Source organism: Carassius gibelio, chromosome B7 (genome assembly GCF_023724105.1).
Source record: "Carassius gibelio isolate Cgi1373 ecotype wild population from Czech Republic chromosome B7, carGib1.2-hapl.c, whole genome shotgun sequence".
NCBI lineage: Eukaryota > Metazoa > Chordata > Actinopteri > Cypriniformes > Cyprinidae > Carassius > Carassius gibelio.
Window position 1 is genome coordinate 37,457,273 of NC_068402.1, and position 23,960 is coordinate 37,481,232.

The 23,960-nt window shown below is 37.1% G+C and overlaps 1 protein-coding gene and 1 long non-coding RNA gene across 7 annotated transcripts in view; both read right to left on the reverse strand.

Annotated features, from left to right (window-relative positions):
- The window catches only part of LOC127961351 (adhesion G protein-coupled receptor L3), a 140,945-nt gene that overhangs the window by 15,645 nt on the left and 101,340 nt on the right, over positions 1–23,960 (reverse strand). The gene's annotated exons all lie outside the window — the stretch shown is intronic.
- On the reverse strand, positions 962–23,736 carry LOC127961355 (uncharacterized). The gene is made up of 2 exons (XR_008154425.1): positions 23,044–23,736; positions 962–2,610 (listed from the first exon to the last, which is right to left on the reverse strand). It is a non-coding gene; the product is annotated as an uncharacterized LOC127961355 (long non-coding RNA).

Sequence of the window (23,960 nt, forward strand, 5' to 3'; positions counted from 1 at the left end):
GGCTGGAGAGAGCATCAGACCCTCCCGCCAGAGAGACACAGCAAGGCTCCTCTCAACGTGAAGTGAGTGGACCATGAGGGTCGACTTGGGAAGGCAGCCCCAGTTCCCCAGGGAAATAGTGGAAACATCCCTCATAATGTGGTCATACCATGGGAGGGGGGGGGGGGGGGGTGGAGGCCACGTATGAGCGGAAGCGAGCCAAGTACTCTGATCTGGCGGCAGAGTGCAGGGAGGCGGGCTGGAAAGCCGTTATCTGCCCTGTGGAAGTGGAGTGTAGGGGCTTTGTAGGTTCCTCAACCGCTCGCCTACTCCGCGACATGGGATGCACAGGAGCAAGGCATCGGAAAGCCATGAAAGAGCTGGCAGAGGAGGCAGAGAAAGGCAGCTTCTGGCTGTGGCTAAGGAGGAAGGAGAAGGATTGGGGGGCAAACACCTAGGGCATCAGCAGGGGGTGGCAGGGAGAGATCCCTGCCATCGCTCCGCCACCACGAGACGTACTGGGGTTAAAGGAGCGAAACGTCGATGAGTGGTGGTCCCCAGCTGATGACCCGCTCAGGCTCACAAAAGTGTTCAGTGGGGTGTCATTACACACAAGTACAAAGGCAACGGAGGAGGTGCATCAGGAAGTGATGCCCAGCAGGAAAACCAACACCTGTATCTTGATATGATATGCAGGTCTCCGAGTTAACAAAGCGGCATCACATGGCTTGGTTAGCAGCAGTAAGAAGGAAAAGAAGGATTGTCCCTTTGGTCTGATATATACACACGTATGTATATATGTGCATTTATATTATATAAATATACAGAAATGTACGTTATATAAACAACTTTTTTTTTGGATGTGATTAATCATTTTGACAGACTTACATTAAATGTTACCTATGCATGAACCACATCTCCTGCATTATCAGTGTTATGCATATTGCATACCACCTGTAACAGTAATAAACAGCAAAATTGATCAATTTTGTATCTCTTTATTTGTGCATCATAACACACGGAGGTTAATTTGTACAGTTTACAATAACGCATATTAAAAAGTAAAGGGGCAGTGTAACACATAAAAGGTAATTAGGTAAACAAGTATCAAGACCACAGGTAGGGCAGTGAAAATTGAAAAAAAAGGAAGATGTAATTTAACTTCAAGTATCCTTCAAGTATAGTACAGTAACCTTCAAGTATCAAGAACATAGATAATGTAATAAGTGAAAAAGGTACATAGAAAGACAATTGTTAAAATTGATTAATTCAAGACCTTTGTGCAGACAACAGTTTTCCGCTCGTTGAAGCGGAAAATTTGAAGGTTCTGCACCCATCCATTTGTAAATTGCAGGTAAGACTCGAGAGATTTATCATTTTTAAACTGATCAGAGGTGCACGCTCTGACACTACAAACAAGGTAAGAAAACACATTGGGGAAGGTTACGAGCGGCAGCTCTTTAAGATCATCCGACCACTCTTTGTGTTCGTACAGATTGAGTTCATTGATTGTCTTGATTTTTTTATAAATACCGCATCTTTGCTTCCTTGTTGAGTTTTTCTTTATATGTAATCTTACACTTGATCTGTATGTCATGTCACTTTCACTTTCATTTTTACTGATGAGCGTGTCCCCAAAAATGGCCGCGACTACCCAGAATGCAATGCGCAGTGACGTAGTTTCCCAAGCTCTATATGACTCTTGCATATCACTGTGCAGCAGTTACAGTGTTTTTCACACAGTGTTATCCATACAAGCTTTCTTTATTTAAAAGGCGAATGCGGCGACGACATTTTGACTTTCAGTAAGGAGCCATGAACTTCTTCCCCTCAACCAACTTCACTCGATGCTTTCCAATTAAAGAGAATATTCCAGACATTCTGCTCGACCGCTAACTCAAGCAAACAGCACTGAAGCTCACTCGATCTGTGTGCCGCCTGCAGACACCAAACAACTCATTTCACTAAATCAAAGGCAAAGCTTCCATTTTCACAACCACAACATTCCCAACATTCATCAAAATGTTATTAGTAGCTGTGCTTTTAAGGAGGCTGTGAATCTCATCGAAATATTTCATATTTCACCCTAACGTCATAAGAAATACAAGACCATATGTTGCATAACAGAAATAAATGTTATTTGTAAGACTGAAATGTTTGTAAAAGGATTTCTTTTTGCATTGTGACATTCCATTAAAATATAAAAGTGCATATATACATTTCCACCCATATATGTATTTTCCCCTCTTTCATTTCTGTTCATGGTGATTATAAGCACAAATTAAATTAAAGCTGCAAGCAGCGATGAACGGGCCCTCGCACCCGGGCTCACCAGCAGCGAGTGGCTTTAGTTAATAGGTGAACGGTGAGAAATATGCGTTTAAACTCATAAATATAAGTAGAATATATCAATGTTTATTCCAAATATGTGCCAATCTTCCTGTTGCCAGTAGGTGGCGCTATCATTATAGTGGAATATTGGCCTTCAGATGTGTTCAGGGCAGGACTTTTGTCGAACATGTGAGGTTTGGGGAGGATTGGACATTTTATGCCTGAGTTACAACAACATCCTATTTCATGGCGAAACATCGAAATTTGTCAGGCCGCCATGGACACGCCCTTTAACGAAACCTCAAGATCTTCGCAATCTAAGATCGCAAAGGGTTTAGATTACACTGACCAAGTTTGGTGTTGATCTGAATAAATCTCTAGGAGGAGTTCGTTAAAGTCCAACCCCTGAAAATGGCCAAAACAACACTAATTTTGCAGAGAAAATTCTAAATAACTGACTTCCTGTTGGGATTCGGATTTCGTACCAAGAGATTTTTTCGTAGATATTGGTGTGTTACATGTGTGTACCGATTTTTGTACATGTACATGAAACATAGCTCGACGCGCACTCCGTTTAAAGTGTATACGCACTCTGTTGAAAGTGTATAGGTGGCGCTATCGAGCCATTTTGCCACACTCGATGAAATATTCGCCTTCAGATCTGTTTAGGCCAGGACCCTTATCACACAAGTGAAGTTTGGGCCAGATCGGACATTTTATGCCTGAGTTATAACATCTTTTATCCCCATGGCGAGACATCGAACTTCATCACAGCGCCATGGACACACCTTTTAACAAAAACTCAAGATCTTCACAACTAAACATCACACAGGTCTTTAGATTAGACTGACCACAAAAAAGACATTGATGTCATAAAATTTCTAGGAGTAGTTTGTCGCAGTGTAAAATATGTAACTTCCTGTTGCCAATAGGTGGCGCTATGACTATAACTGAATATTGGCATGTAGATCTGTTCAGGTCAAGAGTCTTATCCAACATGTGAAGTTTGGGGCAGATTGGACATTGTATGTCTGAGTTACAGCAACTTCCTTTTTCATGGCGAAACATCGAAATTTGTCAGGCCGCCATGGACCCGCCCTTTAACGAAACCTCAAGTCCTTCGCAATTTATTATCGCAAAGGGCTTTAGATTACACTGACCAAGTTTGGTGTTGATCTGAATAAATCTCTAGGAGGAGTTCGTTAAAGTACAACCCCTGAAAATGGCAAAAACAACACCAATTTTGAAGGGAAAATTAAAAATAACCGACTTCCTGTTGGGATCCGGATATCGTACCAAGAGACTTTTTTGTAGGTATTGGAGTGTTACATGTGTGTACCAATTTTTGTACATGTACGTGAAACATAGCTCGAGGCGCACTTCGTTGAAAGTGTATAGGTGGCGCTATAGAGCCATTCTGCCACACCCGGTGGAATATTGGCCTGCAGATCTGTTCAGTCCAGGACTCTTATCACACATTTGAAGTTTGGGGAAGATCGGACATTTTATGCATGAGTTATAACATCTTTTATTCCCATGGCGAGACATTGAACTTCGTCGCGTCGCCATGAACAAGCCTTTTAACGAAAACTCAAGATCTTCACAACTGAACATCGCACAGGCCTTTAGATTAGACTGACCACAAAAAAGACATTGATGTCATAAAATTTCTAGGAGTAGTTCGTCGCAGCGTAAAATATGTCACTTCCTGTTGCCAATAGGTGGCGCTATGACTATAACTGAATATGGGCATGTCAATCTGTTCAGGTTCGGAGTCTCATCAAACATGTGAAGTTTGGGGCAGATTGGACATTGTATGTGTGAGTTATAGCAACTTCATTTTTCATGGCGAATCATCGAAATTCGCCAGGCCGCCACGGACACGCCCTTCAACGAAAACTCAAGATCTTCGCAATTTAACATCGCAAAGGCCTTTAGATTAGGCATACCAAATTTGGTGTTGATTTGAAGAACTCTCTAGGAGGAGTTCGTTAAAATACAACACATGGAAATGACCAAAATTACACAAAATATGCTCATAATATTAAAAATAACCGACTTCCTGTTGGGTTTAGAATTTCGCTCCAAGAGTCTTTTTTGTAGGTATTGGTGTGTTACATATGTGTGCCAATTTTCGTGCATGTACGTGAAACATAGCTGGAAGGCTGTTGATTTTCTTGGTATAGGTGGCGCTGTCGAGCCATTTTGCCACACCCTCTTCTGAATCCTATATCAGACGAAAATTTTCACCAGGTTTGACGCGTGTGCAAAGTTTCATGACTTTTTGAGCATGTTAAAGCCCTCAAAAATGCGATTCATTCGGGAGAAGAAGAAGAAGAAGAATAAATATAGCTGCAAGCAGCGATGTCGGGCTCAAGCCATCAGTGCAACGCCACCCTGGTGGCATCGGGAAAACTGTGCCCAGCGGGCATAAGCATTTACAGTAACCCTCTGACAATCAAGTTTTAAGGGATGTGGCAGTTAAAGGGTTAATCCGACCAATCTAGACTTTGAAATCACATACACAGAACAATATATATAACTTTAGTAACACTTTATTTTAAAATGTATAAAAAATGTATAAGGTGTGCATTGTAGCTGACACCTATATGAACACATTACAATTGTTTTGTGACTACAAGTCTTTCTTCTCAAATGCTATTGAGTGGTCGCGAACGCGGATGGGAGAATGGCGCATATTTGTTTTGTTTTTTTTGAGCAACTGGTGCCCCCTCTGGGAGTTGGTGCTCTACGAAGACTGCATACTCTGCATATAGGGAGCGGCGGTACTATCTGGAAGATATATTCCTCAAACCATCGTACAAGTGAAGGTGATGCTAGTCCTTCAAGAATCGCTCAAAACCTTTTCAAGTGTACAGTTGCCTTTTATTGCATCTTGAAATAAATATTTCTGAATTCTGAATCAAACTGGGTTGTGTTTATTGATTTATTTTATAAGACAACTGAAACTTTAATCTCCTTTGTAATATATGTGCTTTTAAACCAAGAACAATGTAATTAGAGATGTATTCCTGCTTAATAATGACTATTATTAAGGGAAAAGGCTTTATAATCATGAACTATTTACTAATGCTTAGCTAATGAGTGCAGTTATTATAAAGTGTTACCAATGCATTTACTAATGTTAACAAATTAGACATTATTATACAGTGTTACCAAACCCTTTAATAATTTATTAGTGTTTTGTAATGATTTTAATGACCTATAAGCATTTGTGAAATAGTTTTGCTTGCATTGCAGCTTAATCTGTCAGTTGAAGAGTTTTACTGTTACATCCATGAGATTAATAAATGTCATGTCACGTCACAGGTTGTCATAGGTCAGTATCAAATGAGTTTGAAATTATAATTTGCAGCACAAATAAGGCTTCTTAGGATGTTTTTAAATCCCAAAAACTGTCAGAAAAGGATAAGGCCTAAGAGATTTCTTAACCTGTAATGAAAGGAAAAAAACACCACCATTAGCAACAACAAAAACAATAACAATTTAAAATATAGATTTTTTTTCCTGATTATTAAAGGAATGATTAGGTCTCTCTCTCTCTCTCTCTCTCTCTCTCTCTCTCTCTCTCTCTCTCTCTCTCTCTCTCTCTGCCAGACAGCCCCTCCCTACAATCCACACACACTGTCAGTCACCAAAGATTCACAGTCACCAACCCCCTCACACTCACACTCCCCCTCCCTCTCCCCCTCCCTTTCCTCACACAGACGGAGTGGCCAGAGTGAGATCATGTCAGTTGAGAAGTCTGACAGTTTTTTCTTTTCTTTTATCCATACAGTGTTGTAAAGTCATGAAACTATGCATATTTCCTCATAATGATTTGATCTCTGTATGAAAACATGCCTTGAAGTGTTTGGAAGCTGCAATTTAGACATACAATACAATTAATGTTTCCCTTCTTACTGTCATTTCAAAAAATCACCACGTCAAAACCGTTCAAGCTAACCAAAATCCGTTCGCAATTTAAGTTCCTCGATGTTGTTTCTTCATGTAGTCAAAGTTTGGTGTGTATAGTGTACTTCCCATGTGAGGAGTATGCATTAATTCACAACTGTAAAATCTCAAAAATACACATTCAAATCAAAATAGCTGACTTCCTGTTGATCGTAGCTTATGACTGTGAATTAGAAAGTTGTCCGTCTTGATAAGAACAATTTAAGTACCGAGTTTGGTGTCTGTAGCTAAAACTAAATAAAATGCATTATTATTATTATTAGCTGTACACTTGCTAAACATTTTTAAATATAAACTTATGCAATTGTGTGTGTATATATATATATATATATATATATATATATATATATATATATATATATATATATATATATATATATATATAAATTCAAGTGTACAGTTTTCTTTTATTGCATCTTGAAATAAATATTTATGAGTTCTGTGTTTGTTTATTTTATTTATTTTATTTTTTATTTTACATTTTTTTTAGGGAGATTACAGCCTTTAATCTCCTCAAAATAAATGTGCATATAAACCATGAACAATTTAATTATAGCTGTATTTATAAAATGCTTACTAAAATATTAATTTTGGGAGAAGGCTATATAAAGCATGAACTGACTATTTACTAATGCTTAGCTAAGAATTGCAGCTATTATGAAGTGTTGCCAATGCATTTACTAATGTTAACAATTGAGACATTATTTTAAAGTGTTACCAAATCGTTAAATAATTTAAAAGTGTTTTGTTATGATTTCATTAACCTATAAGCATTTGTGAAATAGTTCTGCTTGCATTAAAGCTTAGTCTTCATCTGTGAGCTGAACAGTTTTACTGTTACATCCTTGAGATTATGTAAATTCAAATAAATGTCATGTCACAGGGTGACAGAGGTCAGTATCAAATGAGTTTGAAATTATTATTTGCAGCACAAATAAGGTTTTTTAGGATTTTTTTTAATCCCTGAAACTGTCAGAAAAGGATAAGGCCTAAGATATTTCTTAAGATGTAATGATAACAGCACAATTAGCAACAACAACAAAAAAATAACTATTTAAAATACAGTTTTTTTTCTGGTGATTAAAGAGATGTTTAAGTCTCTCTCTCTCTCTCTCTCTCTCTCTCTCTCTCTGTCTGTCTGCCACTCAGCTCACACCCCTCCCCCACTCACACTCACACACACACACAGAGTCAGCACACAGAGTGACAGAGTGAGATCAGATGTCTGACAGTTTTTTAATTTTCTTTTAATCATACAGTGCTGTAAAGTCATGAAACTATGCATATTTCCTCAGAATCACTGGTTTTCTAAATTAAAAATGTTTTTTAAAGGTTTGGAAGCTGCAATTTAAAAATACAAGACGATTAATGTTTCACTTTTTACTGTCATTTCAAAAAATCACCACGACAAAACCGTTCAAGCTAACCAAAATCTGTTCGCAATTTAAGTTCCTCGATGTTTTTTCTTCATGTAGACAACGTTTGGTGTGTATAGTGTACTTCCCCTGTGAGGGGTATTCATTAATTCACAACTGTAAAATCTCAAAAATACACATTCAAATCAAAATAGCCGACTTCCTGTTGATCGTAGCTGATGACTGTGAATTAGAAAGTTGTCCGTCTTGAAAAGAACAATTTATGTACCAAGTTTGGTGTCTGTAGCTAAAACTAACCCCCCCACTTTTGACAAAAGGTGGCGCTATAGAGTGCCTCCTTCACGCCCTTTTAAAAGCTTTTGCCATTGTCTAGCTATCACTAATACTGATATGTGTTTTGAGTTTCATGTAAATCTGAGCTTGTTGTCTGCCTCAAACTCACCATAACAGAACATTCAAGTTTGACACGTTGCCATGGCAACACTATATCAGATATCAATATCCCCACAACAGATTTACATCGGCCGTGTTTTGTCATTATTCTGATGAAGTTTTAAGTAAATCGAGTAAAAATAAGATGCTGAATTCAAAGCATTTGGAAAATGACACACTTCCTGCTGCCAGTTGGTGGCGCTATAACGTTGACTCTTAATAGCCACATATATACAATCGGTATCATACAACGAACAAACCCATGAAGTTTGATCAAATTCAGGAAATGTATGTGGATGTTATTAGACATTTCCTGTTTCTCATTTCTCGCCATAAGTTCCATGCCTCGCCACGGGCAAACCGTTCGAGATATCAAAAATCCCCTCGCAATTTTTCATCCTCAATGTCTTGAGATCATGTTCACCGAGTTTCGTGGCGAACGGGTTGAAAACCTCAGAGGAGTATTTCAAATTCCAGAGCATGCTTTTTTTAAACAGCCCTGAATAGCTGACTTCCTGTTGGGCGGAGCCTATGACATAAAGTGTGAAAGTTGTTCGGCTCAATGAGATCTATAAGTGTACCGAGTTTGATATAAATACATGCAAGTGTGTGTGAGCTATGGTTCAAGAATTCTGACTGTCTTCCAGGGGGCGCTGTAGAGCCCCTGTGCCACGCCCGGGTCCCAGCCTCTGCGGCGTCCTGATGGCCGCAGATTCCAATGTGTGTGCCAATTTTCAAGAGTTTTTGAGCATGTTAAGGCCCCCAAAACACCCCGGAAGGTTTAATAAAAAATAAAAATAATAATAATAATAATAAATATAGCTGCAAGCAGCGATGGCGGGCTCAAGCCACCAATGCCATCGCCACCCCGGTGGCATCAGGTAAACTGTGCCCAGCGGGCACATGCATTCACAATATCCCTCTGGCAGTGAGGTTTTAAAGGATATGGTAGTTAAAGGGTTAATCCGAATCATCAAGACTTTAAAATCACATTCACAGAACAATATATATAACTTTAGTGACACTTTACAATAATATTTCATTTCTAAACATTATGTTAACACAAACAATATTTATATAGCATTCATTCATGTCAGTTAATATTCCAAACTTAAACATTAAAACATTGTTTTATTGTGATTTTTTTCCAAGCACATTTTACCAATTCCAAACCATATCAATCTTAATAACTACCATTATTTTTTATTTAATCATTTATGAGTGCTATACAATAGTCCAGGAAAGCTGGAAGAGAAAAACTCCTTATATTCATGTGTGCAGAATTATTGGGCATGTTTTCTTTTACAGATGAAATGCGCTAAAAAAAGAGTTTTAACTCTGTAAAGCCTGTGAGAAATATCAAACACAAATGCAATACAGAAATTGATAAGTTAAGACTTGGCCATTGTACAAAAAATGCTGACTGGGTCATGAGGTCAGAAAAGAAGAAGAAAAAAACAGGTCAAGAAGAACTGACAAAAAGAATTGCAAAATAATTAGGAATTAATGTGAAGATTAATTTTTAGTCAATTCTGCAAGACAGACTTTCAGGAAAGGGGGTGGAATAAAAAAGAGCTCCTAAATCTTAATCCCGGATTCTGGAAGATATATTCCTCAAACCATTGGACAAGAGAAGGTGGTGCTGGTCCTTCACGAGTCACTCTAATCTGTTCATAAAGCCTATATATAAAGTCTTAATATATAGTATTTCACAATACTTCATGGTATTCTAATTAAATCATTTTTTGGAATCTTAGATCTCTCAGAACCTGACACAGAGTAATTCTGGAGACTCCAGGAAAGTGGCAGTTCTGTAAAATGTTGGCGCTGGAGACTAAATGCTCCCTGATAGTTTCACACCTAATTCACTTACACACACACACACACACATTACCCACAGTGACAGAGGGACAGAGTTACATCAGATGTTTGATAGTTTTTTAATTTTCTATCATCCATATAGTGTTGTATAGTCATGAAACTATGCATATTTCCTCAGAATGACTTGTCTTCTATGTGTACATTTTTTTGAAGTGTTTAGAAGCTGCACTTTAAAAAAATAAAAAGACATTTACTGGTTACTTTTTTACTGTTATTTCAATAAATCACCACGACAAAACCATTCAAGCTATCCAAAATTCATTCGCACCTGTTCTGTAAGATAAATTCTTTAAACAGTGGTAAAAGAGGATGTGGGGCTGAACCTTCAAGAGTCACTCAAAACTTATCTGTCCATAAAGCCTATAAAGAATTATTTCTTAATATACAGTTCACAATACTTCAGCTTGTTATTCTAATTAAGTGAGGGTCATTTTATCAGTAAATACATAAAATTCATATTATTTTTCTTTGAAAGATTTCTATAAATGATTTAAATCATACTCGTTTCTACAATAATTATTTAAAAGTAATCCTATAGCTCCATCTGGTGGCCATTATTGGTACTAAGAATTGCAAGCTTGATTTATAAGTTATGATAGTTTTAATTTTATGCTGGCTCTTGAAAATGTTAAAGCTATGAAACTTACTTTGCTTCCTTCAAATGATGACTTCTACATATATAAAAAATTATGAAGAGTTGAAATGAAAAATTTTAAAGATATCGTAAAATAACTATTGTATTTTTTTATGTTACTTTAATAAATCGCTATGGCCACACCATTTAAGGTATCCTAAACCCATTCGCAATTTAACATCTTCAGTATATTAGCATCATGTTGAAAAAGTTTGGTGTGAACTACTTATGTCTTCTCGGAGGAGTATGAATTCATTTTTACATGCTAATTTTATCATAAATCCACAATAAAATTTCTGAGTTCTGTATCAATCTGTGTTGTTGTTTGTTTATTTTTATTTTTTTTATTTTTCATAGGAAGATAACTGAAAAGATTACTCTCCTTTTTAATAAATGTGCTTATAAACCAAGAACAAGCTATTTATAGCTGTATTTATAAACTGCTTACTACTGACTATTAATATTGGGACAAGGCTTTATGAAGCATAAACTGACTATTTACTAATGAGTGCAGTTATTATAAAGTGTTACCAATGCATTTACTAATGTTAACAAATTAGACATTATTTTACAGTGTTATTAAATCCTTTAATGACTTATAAGCATTTGTGAAAGAAGCTTAGTCTTCATCTGTGAACTGAACAGTTTTACTGTTACATCCATGAGATTTTAAAAATGTAGATACATGTCATGTCACAGGATGGAATAGGTCAGTATCAAATGAGTTGAAATTATTATTTGCAGCACAAATAAGTATTTTTAGAATTTTGTTTTTAATTCCTGAAACTGTCAGAAAAGGATAAGGCCTAAGAGATTTCTTAAGCTGTAATGAAAACAGCAATGTTAGCAACAGCAACAAAAAATAACAATTTAAAATACATTTTTTTTCTGGTGATTAAACAGATGATTAAGTCTCTCTCTCTCTCTCTCATTGTGTCTGCCACTCAGCTCATGCCCATCCCCCACTCACACACACACTCACACACACACATGCACTCAGTCAGCACACATACATTGCTCAAACAGAGGGACAGAGTGAGTTGAGATGTCTGACAGTTTTTTTTTTTTCTTTTAATCATACAGTGTTGTAAGGTCATGAAACTATGCATATGTCCTCAGAATAATTTGATCTCTGTATGATTTTTTTTTAAAGTGTTTGGAAGCTGCAATTTAAAAATACAAGACAATTAATGATTCCCTTTTTACTGTCATTTCAAAAAATCACCACGACAAAACGGTTCAAGCTAACCAAAATCCGTTCGCAATTTAAGTTCCTCAATGTTTTTTCAACATGTAGACAAAGTTTGGTGAGTATAGTGAACATTTCCTCTGAGGAGAATGCATTAAATCAGAGCTCAATTTAAATATTCAAATAAAAATAGCCGACTTCCTGTTGGTCGTAGCTGATGACTGTGAATTAGAAAGTTGTCCGTCTTGATAAGAACAATTTATGTACCAAGTTTGGTGTCTGTAGCTAAAACTAAACCCCCCACTTTTGACAAAAGGTGGCGCTATAGCATGCCTCCTTCACGCCCTTTTAAAAGCTTTTCCCATTGTCTAGCTATCACTAATACTGATATGTGTTTTTAGTTTCATGTAAATCTGAGGTTGGTGTCTGCCTCAAACTCATCATAACAGAACATTCAAGTTTGACATGTTGCCATGGCAACGCCATATCAGATATCAATATCCCCACAACAGATTTACATCGGCCGTGTTTTGTCATTATTCTGATGAAGTTTTAAGTAAATCGAGTAAAAATAAGATGCTGAATTCAAAACATTTTGAAAATGACTCACTTCCTGCTGCCAGTTGGTGGCGCTATAACGTTGACTCTTAATAGTCACATATATACGATCGGTATCATACAACGAACAAACCAATGAAGTTTGATCAAATTCAGGAAATGTATGTGGATGTTATTAGACATTTCCTGTTTCTCATTTCTCGCCATAATTTCCACGCCTCGCTACGGGCAAACCGTTCAAGATATCAAAAATCCCCTCGCAATTTTTCGTCCCCAATGTCTTGAGATCATGTTCACCGAGTTTCGTGGCGAACGGGTTGAAAACCTCAGAGGAGTATTTCAAATTCCAGAGCATGCTTTTTTTAAACAGCTCTGAATAGCTGACTTCCTGTTGGGCGGAGCCTATGACATAAAGTGTGAAAGTTGTTCGGCTCAATGAGATCTATAAGTGTACCGAGTTTCATATAAATACATGCAAGTCTGTGTGAGCTATGGTTCAAGATTTCTGAAGGTGTTCCAGGGGGCGCTGTAGAGTCCCTGTGCCACGCCCGGGTCCCAGCCTCTGCGGCGTCCTGATGGCCGCAGATTCCAATGTGTGTGCCAATTTTCAAGAGTTTTTGAGCATGTTAAGGCCCCTAAAAACCCCCGGAAGGTTAAATAAAAAATAAAAAAAATAATAAGAATAATCCTTAGAAGAACAATAGGGCTCTTCGCCCCTTCGGGCTTGAGCCCTAACAAGAATAATCCTTAGAAGAACAATAGGGCTCTTCGCCCCTTCGGGCTTGAGCCCTAAATATAGCTGCAAGCAGCGATGGCGGGCTCAAGCCGTCAGTGCAACGCCACCCCGGTGGCATCGGGAAAACTGTGCCCAGCGGGCATAAGCATTTACAGTAACCCTCTGGCAATCAAATTTTAAGGGATATGGCAGTTAAAGGGTTAATCCGACCCATCTAGACTTTGAAATCACATACACAGAACAATATATATAACTTTAGTAACACTTTATTTTAATATATATAAAAAATGTATAAGTTGTGCATCATAGCTAACACCTAAATGAACACTTTACAATTGGTTTATGACTGCAAGTCCCTCTCCTCAAATGCTACTGAGCTTCAAATTTGCTTTTGAGCCCATGTGAAAAAGTAGCATAATTTACATATTACTTACAGTTTGTTTTAATAAATATCAAACATTCAATTTAATTGTGCATTATCGCTGTCACCTAGATGAACAATTACAGTTGTTTTTATGACTGTAAGTCATTCTCTTCAAATGCTACTGACGTTAGAAAAGTGTATAACAATATCACATGTAACTTTAGAGACGGTCCCTAAATTTGAGACTCTCGAATGTCCAATGTCAAGCCAACTTTATGCCTGTTTTTGTTTTGTTTTTTACTTTATTTTTCTTTTCTCTGTGCCGGATTGCTGATGTCTTTTACCCGGGCATAGATGTCCATCCATCAATTACGAACATTCTTCCGCAAATGTCCGAGCGGTCGCGAGCGCGGATGGGAGAATGGCGCGTGTTTTATTTTTTTTGAGCTACTGGGATGGTGCCCCCTCTGGGAGTTGGTGCCCTACGAAGACTGCGTATTCTGCATATAGGGAGCGGCGGTACTATCTGGAAGATATATTCCTCAAACCGTCGTACAAGAGGAGGTGATGCTAGTACTTCAAGAATCTCTCAAAACCTATCTGTTCATTAAGCCTATATATAAAGTCTTAATATAGTATTCCACAATATGTTGTGCTATTCTAATATTATTGTGTTTTTTTATTGACATTGTTATTTGCTGTTATTTTTTGTTTTAATATTGTTACTGTTGTTACTTGTTGTACGGTGACCTTGAGTGGTTTGAAAGGCGCCTTAAATAAAATGCATTATTATTATTATTATTATTATTATTAGCTGTACACTTGATAAATAAAAATTAAATATAAACTTATGCAATTGTATATATATATATATATATATATATATATATATATATATATATATATATATATATATATATATATATATATATATATATATATAGTGTACAGTTTTCTTTTATTGCATCTTGAAATAAATGTTTCTGAGTTCTGTGTTTGTTTGTTTTTTTTATTTATTTTTTTTTAATTTTTTTTAGGAAGATTACAGCCTTTAATCTCCTCAAAATAAATGTGCATATAAACCATGAACAATTTAATTATAGCTGTATTTATAAAATGCTTACTAATGACTATTAATTTTGGGAGAAGGCTATATAAAGCAGCAACAATTGATGTTGAGGCCTAAGATATTTCTTAAGCTGTAATGATGAAAAAAACAACAACAACAACACAAAATTGCTTTTTTTTTCTGCTGGTGATTAAAGAGATGATTAATTCTCCCTCCCTCTCTCTCTCTCTCTCTCTCTCTCTGACACCAAGCCCATCCCCTCTCCCACACATTCACACAAACTCAGCACACACACTTAACACACACACACTTAACACACAAACACACACACACACACACACACACACACACACAAACACACACACACACACATTACCCACAGTGACAGAGGGACAGAGTGACATCAGATGTATGGTAGTTTTTTAATTTTCTATCATCCATATAGTGTTGTATAGTCATGAAACTATGCATATTTCCTCAGCATGACTTGTCTTCTATGTGTACATTTTGTTGAAGTGTTTAGAAGCTGCACTTAAAAAAATAAAAGACATTTACTGGTTCCTTTTTTACTGTTATTTCAAAAAATCACCATGACAAAACCATTCAAGCTATCCAAAATTCATTCGCACCTGTTCTGTAAGATAAATTCTTTAAACAGTGGTAAAAGAGGATGTGGTGCTGATCCTTCAAGAGTCACTCCAAACTTATCTGTCCATAAAGCCTATAAAGAATTATTCTTAATACACAGTATTTCACAATACTTCAGCATATTATTCTAATTAAGTGAGGGTCATTTTATCAGTAAAATACATATAATTTTTCCTTGAAAGATTTCTATAAATGATTTAAATCATACTTGTTTCTACAATAATTATTTAAAAGTAATCATATAGCTCCATCTGGTGGCCATTATTGGTACTAAGAATTGCAAGCTTGATTTATATGTTATGATAGTTTTAATTTTAAGCTGGCTCTTGAAAATGATAAAGCTATGAAACTTACTGTGCTTCTTTCAAATGATGACTTCTACGTATATAAAAAATTATGAAGAGTTGGATGAAGAATGTTAAAGATATAGTAAAATAACTATTGTATTTTTTTATGTTACTTTAATAAATCGGTATGGCCACACCATTTAAGGTATCCTAAACCCATTCGCAATTTAACATCTTCAGTATATTGGCATCATGTTGAAAAAGTTTGGTGTGAACTACTTGTGTCTTCTTGATTCATTTACAGGCTGATTTGATCATAAATCCACAATAAAATTTCTGAGTTCTGTATCAATCTGTGTTGTTGTTTGTTTATTTTTATTTTTTTATTTTTCATAGGAAGATAACTGACCCTTTACTCTCCTTTTTAATAAATGTGCTTATAAACCAAGCTATTTATAGCTGTATTTATAAACTGCTTACTAATGACTATTAATGTTGGGACAAGGCTTTATAAAGCATGAACTGACTATTTACTATTGAGTGCAATTGTTACAAAGTGTTATTAATGCATTTGCTAATGTTAACAAATTAGACATTATTTTACAGTGTTATCAAATCCTTAAATTATTTTTCTTTTGTAATTATTTTATTGACCTACAAGCATTTGTGAAAGTTCTGCTTGCATTACAGCTTAGTCTTGATCTGTGAGATGAACAGTTTTACTGTTACAGCCATGAGATTATGTAAATTCAAATAAATATCATGTCACAGGATGTCAGAGGTCAGTATCAAATGAGTTTGAAATTATTATTTGCAGCACAAATAAGTTTTTTTTTGGATTTTTAAAAATCCCTAAAACTGTCAGAAAAGGATAAGGCCTAATATTTCTATGTGAGTGGCTAAATTTATTTGTTTTTATAACTATAATGCATAAACTATGAAATTATACAAAATGTATGAAAAAGTACAACAGTTATTGTTTTCCAATGTTTTTTATTTATTTTTTATTTTTTTTTGGATTTACATTAAAAAAAAAATTAGCCTACTGCAATCATTCTAAATAGCTTGAATAAAACCTGTTAATATTTATTATAGACCACTGTAACTGTGTATAATCTAACAAACAAGTTTATTATGAAAATAAAAGTGTGTACACCAGATAAATTGGACGATAAAGAAATTGCTAATAATAGTATAATAGAGCATGTTTTAGGTTTTTAGGCGTATAGATGCAGAATTGGACAAATAAAATGTAAAATAAAATGTAATTGGTTTAATTAAATATAGATTAATTCTTGTTAGAGCAAAATAATAAATAAATAAATAAATAAATACGTACACACATTAAAAAGCAGCCAAGATGAATGAGTTTCCTTTTTTATATGTAGATTAAAATTGAAGACAGAAGCAGCTGGTATATGCGGTCACTTAATATTCAAATCCAGTAGATCTACTTCAGATTTATTTCTCAACAGTTTATGTCCATGTGGCTTTTTTCGTTTATTTTTGCCAAGCTATTATGTATTTTGAAATAATCTTGTCTGTGATGTGTTCGTTCGTACGACGAAAGGCAGAATCCTGCAGCTCGAGAGATATTGTGCCAGTCGCGCTTTCAAATAGTCTTGCACACTTAAACGGGTCACAAACACCTGCATTTAGCTCTTGTGTTATAATGGGTGTACTGTGTGCATTTATGGCAATATTTTATTTGAAAAAGCTCTTAAACAAGAATAAATTCGTTTGTTTTGAACTCTGTATGCGCTGATCGGAGGCGGTGATTTCAGATAGGCAGCTGCAAATATTTCATTTTCACACAAACAGTTCAAAAACATCTGAATTTAGCTCCTGGTGTGTTCTAATTGATGAATTGTGTGATATCGCTTTAATATTTTAATTTTAAAAGCTATAAAACAAGAATAAACTCGTTTTTTTCTGAGCTCATCATTCCACACGCTCCTGCTCAGAGCGATGATTCATCTCTCGTGTTTCTCACGTATCACTGACCACACATCAATTATTAATGAGCCCTGACCCGGTAATAATCATATATGTTGGTTTAGCTTGTCAGTGTGAATTAAATCCAAGTATTATTTTGTATTTTAACCGATTTAAAAATGAAACTAAAAGAGAGTCTCCTCCCTTTCAGTCGAATTTCCCTTTAAGGAATTGAACCTGTAGGGGCGCATTTTCTCTCAGACAATGTAAGTCTCAGCACATAATACTCAAACAGAGGGACAGAGTGAGATGAGATGTCTGACAGTTTTTTAATTTTCTGTTATCCATACAGTGTTGTAAAGTCGTGAAACTATCCATATTTACTCAGAATGACTTTTTTTTTTTGTATGAAAAAAGGTTTTGAAGTGTTTGGAATTTAAAAATGCAGGACAATTAATAATTCCATTTTTACTGTCATTTAAAAAAATCACCACGACAAAACCGTTCAAGCTATCCAAAATCCTTTGGCAATTTAAGTTGTTTAAAATGTTTTGGCATCATGTAGACAAAGTTTGGTGTGTATAGTGTTACTCTCCTCTGAGCAGTATGCATTAATTCACAGCTAAATGTAAAAAAAAATCCACATTCAAATCAAAATAGCTGACTTCCTGTTGATCGTAGCTGATGACTGTGAATTAGAAAGTTGTCCGTCTTGATAAGAACAATTTTTGTACCGAGTTTGGTGTCTGTAGCTAAAACTAACCCCCCCACTTTTGACAAAAGGTGGCGCTATAGAGTGCCTCTTCCACGCCCTCTTATGAACTTTTGCCAGTGTCTAGTTATCATAAATACTGATATGTGTTCTGAATTTCATGAAATTCTAAGTATGTTATATGCCTTAAAATCACCTGAGAAGTATTCAAGTTTGACATGTTGCCACGGCAACAATATTTTTAGATATCAATATCCCCCCAGCAGATTTATATCGGCTGTGTTTTAACATTATTCTGATGAAGTTTGAAGCAAATCGAGTAAAAATAAGATGCTGAATACAAAGCATTTTGAAAATGACACACTTCCTGCTGCCAGTTGGTGGCGCTATAACTTTGACTCCTAATAGTCACATATATGCGATCGACATCATACAATGAATAATCTGATGAAGTTTGATTAAAATCAGGAAATGTATGTGGATGGTATTAGACACTTCCTGTTTCTCATTTCTCGCCATAATTTCAACGCCTCGCCACGAGCAAACCGTTCGAGATATCAAAAATCCCCTGGCAATTTTTCATCCCCATTGTCTTGAGATCATGTTGACCGAGTTTGGCGGCAATCGAGTAAAAAACCTATGACAAGTATTTCAAATTCCAGAGCATATGCTTTTTACATAACTCTAAATAGCTGACTTCCTGTTGGGCGGAGCCTATAACATGCAATACGCAAGTTGTTCGGCACGATGAGATCTAAATGTGTACTGAGTTTCATATTAATATGTGCAAGTATGTGTGAGCTATACATCAACATTTATGACTGTGTTCCAGGGGGCGCTGTAGAGCCCCTGTGCCACGCCCAGGTCCCAGCCTCTGCAGGCTCCTTAAGGCCACAGATTCCAAAGTGTGCGCAAACTTTCAAGAGTTTTTGAGTATTTTAAGGACCCCAAAAGCCCCCACAACTTTGACGACAAATATGAATAATAAACCCCAAATAGCCAACTTCCTGTTGGGCGGAGCCTATGATATGCAATTCGAAAGTTGTTTGTATTGATGAGTTCTATATGTGTACCGAGTTTTGTGCGTCTACGTGCAAGTATGTATGATATATGGCCCTCAGCATTCCAGGGGGCGCTGTAGAGCCCCTGTGCCACGCCCGTGTATCAGTCTCTGCCCGGCCCTAATGGCCGCAGGTTCCAATGTGTGTGCCAATTTTCAAGACTTTTTAAGCATGTTAAGGGCCCCAAAAGCCCCCGAAACCTTGAAGAAAAATAATAATAATAAATAATAATAATAATAATAATAATAATAATAATAACAAATAATCCTAAGGAAAACAATAGGGCTCTCGCCCTCCAGGCTTGAGCCCTAATAATAATTAAAGCTGCAAGCAGCGATGAACGGGCCCTCGCACCCGGGCTCACCGGCAGCGAGTGGCTTTAGTTAATAGGTGAACGGTGAGAAATATGCGTTTAAACTCATAAATATAAGTAGAATATATCAATGTTTATTCCATATATGTGCCAATCTTCCTGTTGCCAGCAGGTGGCGCTATCATTATAATGGAATATTGGCCTTCAGATGTGTTCAGGGCAGGACTTTTATCGAACATGTGAGGTTTGGGGAGGATTGGACATTTTATGCCTGAGTTACAACAACATCCTATTTCATGGCGAAACAATGAAATTTGTCAGGCCGCCATGGACACGCCCTTTAACGAAACCTCAAGATCTTCGCAATTTAAGATCGCAAAAGGCTTTAGATTACACTGACCAAGTTTGGTGTTGATCTGAATAAATATCTAGGAGGAGTTCGTTAAAGTACAACCCCTGAAAATGGCCAAAACAACACTAATTTTGCATAGAAAATTCCAAATAACTGACTTCCTGTTGGGATTCGGACTTCGTACCAAGATACTTTTTCGTAGATATTGGTGTGTTACATGTGTGTACCGATTTTTGTACATGTAGGTGAAACATAGCTCAAGGCGCACTCCGTTTAAAGTGTATACGCACTCCGTTGAAAGTGTATAGGTGGCGCTATTGAGCCATTTTGCCACACTCGATGGAATATTGGCCTTCAGATCTGTCCAGGCCAGGACCCTTATCACACAAGTGAAGTTTGGGCAAGATCGGACATTTTATGCCTGAGTTATAACATCTTTTATTCCCATGGCGAGACATTGAACTTCATCACGGCGCCATGGACACACCTTTTAACAAAAACTCAAGATCTTCACAAGTAAACATCACACAGGTCTTTAGATTAGACTGACCACAAAAAAGACATTGATGTCATAAAATTTCAAGGAGTAGTTTGTCGCAGTGTAAAATATGTAACTTCCTGTTGCCAATAGGTGGCGCTATGACTATAACTGAATATTGGCATGTAGATCTGTTCAGGTCAAGAGTCTTATCCAACATGTGAAGTTTGGGGCAGATTGGACATTGTATGTCTGAGTTACAGCAACTTCCTTTTTCATGGCGAAACATCGAAATTTGTCAGGCCGCCATGGACCCGCCCTTTAACGAAACCTCAAGTCCTTCGCAATTTATTATCGCAAAGGGCTTTAGATTACACTGACCAAGTTTGGTGTTGATCTGAATAAATGTCTAGGAGGAGTTCGTTAAAGTACAACCCCTGAAAATGGCAAAAACAACAGCAATTTTGAAGGGAAAATTCAAAATAACCGACTTCCTGTTGGGATCCGGATTTCGTACCAAAAGACTTTTTTGTAGGTATTGGAGTGTTACATGTGTGTACCAATTTTTGTACATGTACGTGAAACATAGCTCGAGGCGCACTCCGTTTAAAGTGTATACGCACTCCGTTGAAAGTGTATAGGTGGCGCTATTGAGCCATTTTGCCACACTCGATGGAATATTGGCCTTCAGATCTGTCCAGGCCAGGACCCTTATCACACAAGTGAAGTTTGGGCAAGATCGGACATTTTATGCCTGAGTTATAACATCTTTTATTCCCATGGCGAGACATTGAACTTCATCACGGCGCCATGGACACACCTTTTAACAAAAACTCAAGATCTTCACAACTAAACATCACACAGGTCTTTAGATTAGACTGACCACAAAAAAGACATTGATGTCATAAAATTTCAAGGAGTAGTTTGTCGCAGTGTAAAATATGTAACTTCCTGTTGCCAATAGGTGGCGCTATGACTATAACTGAATATTGGCATGTAGATCTGTTCAGGTCAAGAGTCTTATCCAACATGTGAAGTTTGGGGCAGATTGGACATTGTATGTCTGAGTTACAGCAACTTCCTTTTTCATGGCGAAACATCGAAATTTGTCAGGCCGCCATGGACCCGCCCTTTAACGAAACCTCAAGTCCTTCGCAATTTATTATCGCAAAGGGATTTAGAATACACTGACCAAGTTTGGTGTTGATCTGAATAAATGTCTAGGAGGAGTTCGTTAAAGTACAACCCCTGAAAATGGCAAAAACAACAGAAATTTTGAAGGAAAAATTCAAAATAACCGACTTCCTGTTGGGATCCGGATTTCGTACCAAGAGACTTTTTTGTAGGTATTGGAGTGTTACATGTGTGTACCAATTTTTGTACATGTATGTGAAACATAGCTCGAGGCGCACTCCGTTGAAAGTGTATAGGTGGCGCTATAGAGCCATTCTGCCACACCCGGTGGAATATTGGCCTGAAGATCTGTTCAGGCCAGGACTCTTATCACACATGTGAAGTTTGGGGAAGATCGGACATCTTATGCCTGAGTTATAACATCTTTTATTCGCATGGCGAGACATCGAACTTCGTCGCGGCGCCATGAACAAGCCTTTTAACGAAAACTCAAGATCTTCACAACTGAACATCGCACAGGCCTTTAGATTAGACTGACCACAAAAAAGACATTGATGTCATAAAATTTCTAGGAGTAGTTCGTCGCAGCGTAAAATATGTCACTTCCTGTTGCCAATAGGTGGCGCTATGACTATAACTGAATATGGACATGTCAATCTGTTCAGGTTCGGAGTCTCATCAAACATGTGAAGTTTGGGGCAGATTGGTCATTGTATGTGTGAGTTATAGCAACTTCATTTTTCATGGCGAATCATCGAAATTCGCCAGGCCGCCACGGACACGCCCTTCAACGAAAAGTCAGGATCTTCGCAATTTAACATCGCAAAGGCCTTTAGATTAGGCATACCAAATTTGGTGTTGATTTGAAGAACTCTCTAGGAGGAGTTCGTTAAAATACAACACATGGAAATGACCAAAATTACACAAAATATGCTCATAATATTAAAAATAACCGACTTCCTGTTGGGTTTAGAATTTCGCTCCAAGAGTCTTTTTTGTAGGTATTGGTGTGTTACATATGTGTGCCAATTTTCGTGCATGTACGTGAAACATAGCTGGAAGGCTGTTGATTTTCTTGGTATAGGTGGCGCTGTCGAGCCATTTTGCCACACCCTCTTCTGAATCCTATATCAGACGAAAATTTTCACCAGGTTTGACGAGTGTGCAAAGTTTCATGACTTTTTGAGCATGTTAAAGCCCTCAAAAATGCGATTCATTCGGGAGAAGAAGAAGAAGAAGAAGAATAATAATAATTAAAGCTGCAAGCAGCGATGAACGGGCCCTCGCACCCGGGCTCACCGGCAGCGAGTGGCTTTAGTTAATAGGTGAACGGTGAGAAATATGCGTTTAAACTCAAAAAATATAAGTAGAATATCTCAAAGATTATTCCATATATGTGCCAATCTTCCTGTTGCCAGCAGGTGGCGCTATCATTATAATGGAATATTGGCCTTCAGATGTGTTCAGGGCAGGACTTTTATCGAACTTGTGAGGTTTGGGGAGGATTGGACATTTTATGCCTGAGTTACAACAACATCCTATTTCATGTCGAAACATCGAAATTTGTCAGGCCGCCATGGACATGCCCTTTAACGACACCTCAAGATCTTCGCAATTTGAGATCGCAAAAGGCTTTAGATTACACTGACCAAGTTTGGTGTTGATCTGAATAAATCTCTAGGAGGAGTTTGTTAAAGTCCAACCCCTGAAAATGGCCAAAACAACACTAATTTTGCAGAGAAAATTCTAAATAACTGACTTCCTGTTGGGATTCGGATTTCGTACCAAGAGACTTTTTCGTAGATATTGGTGTGTTACATGTGTGTACCGATTTTTGTACATGTACGTGAAACATAGCTCGAGGCGCACTCCGTTTAAAGTGTATACGCACTCCGTTGAAAGTGTATAGGTGGCGCTATCGAGCCATTTTGCCACACTCTATGGAATATTGGCCTTCAGATCTGTTTAGGCCAGGACCCTTATCACACATGTGAAGTTTGGGCAAGAACGGACATTTTATACCTGAGTTATAACATCTTTTATTCCCGTGGCGAGACATCGAACTTCATCACGGCGCCATGGACACGCCTTTTAACAAAAATTCAAGATCTTCACAACTAAACATCACACAGGTCTTTAGATTAGACTGACCACAAAAAAGACATTGATGTCATAACATTTCTAGGAGTAGTTTGTCGCAGTGTAAAATATTTAACTTCCTGTTGCCAATAGGTGGCGCTATGACTATAACTGAATATTGGCATGTACATCTGTTCAGGTCAAGAGTCTTATCCAACATTTGAAGTTTGGGGCAGATTGGACATTGTATGTCTGAGTTACAGCAACTTCCTTTTTCATGGCGAAACATCGAAATTTGTCAGGCCGCCATGGACCCGCCCTTTAACGAAACCTCAAGTCCTTCGCAATTTATTATTGCAAAGGGCTTTAGATTACACTGACCAAGTTTGGTATTGATCTGAATAAATCTCTAGGAGTAGTTCGTTAAAGTACAACCC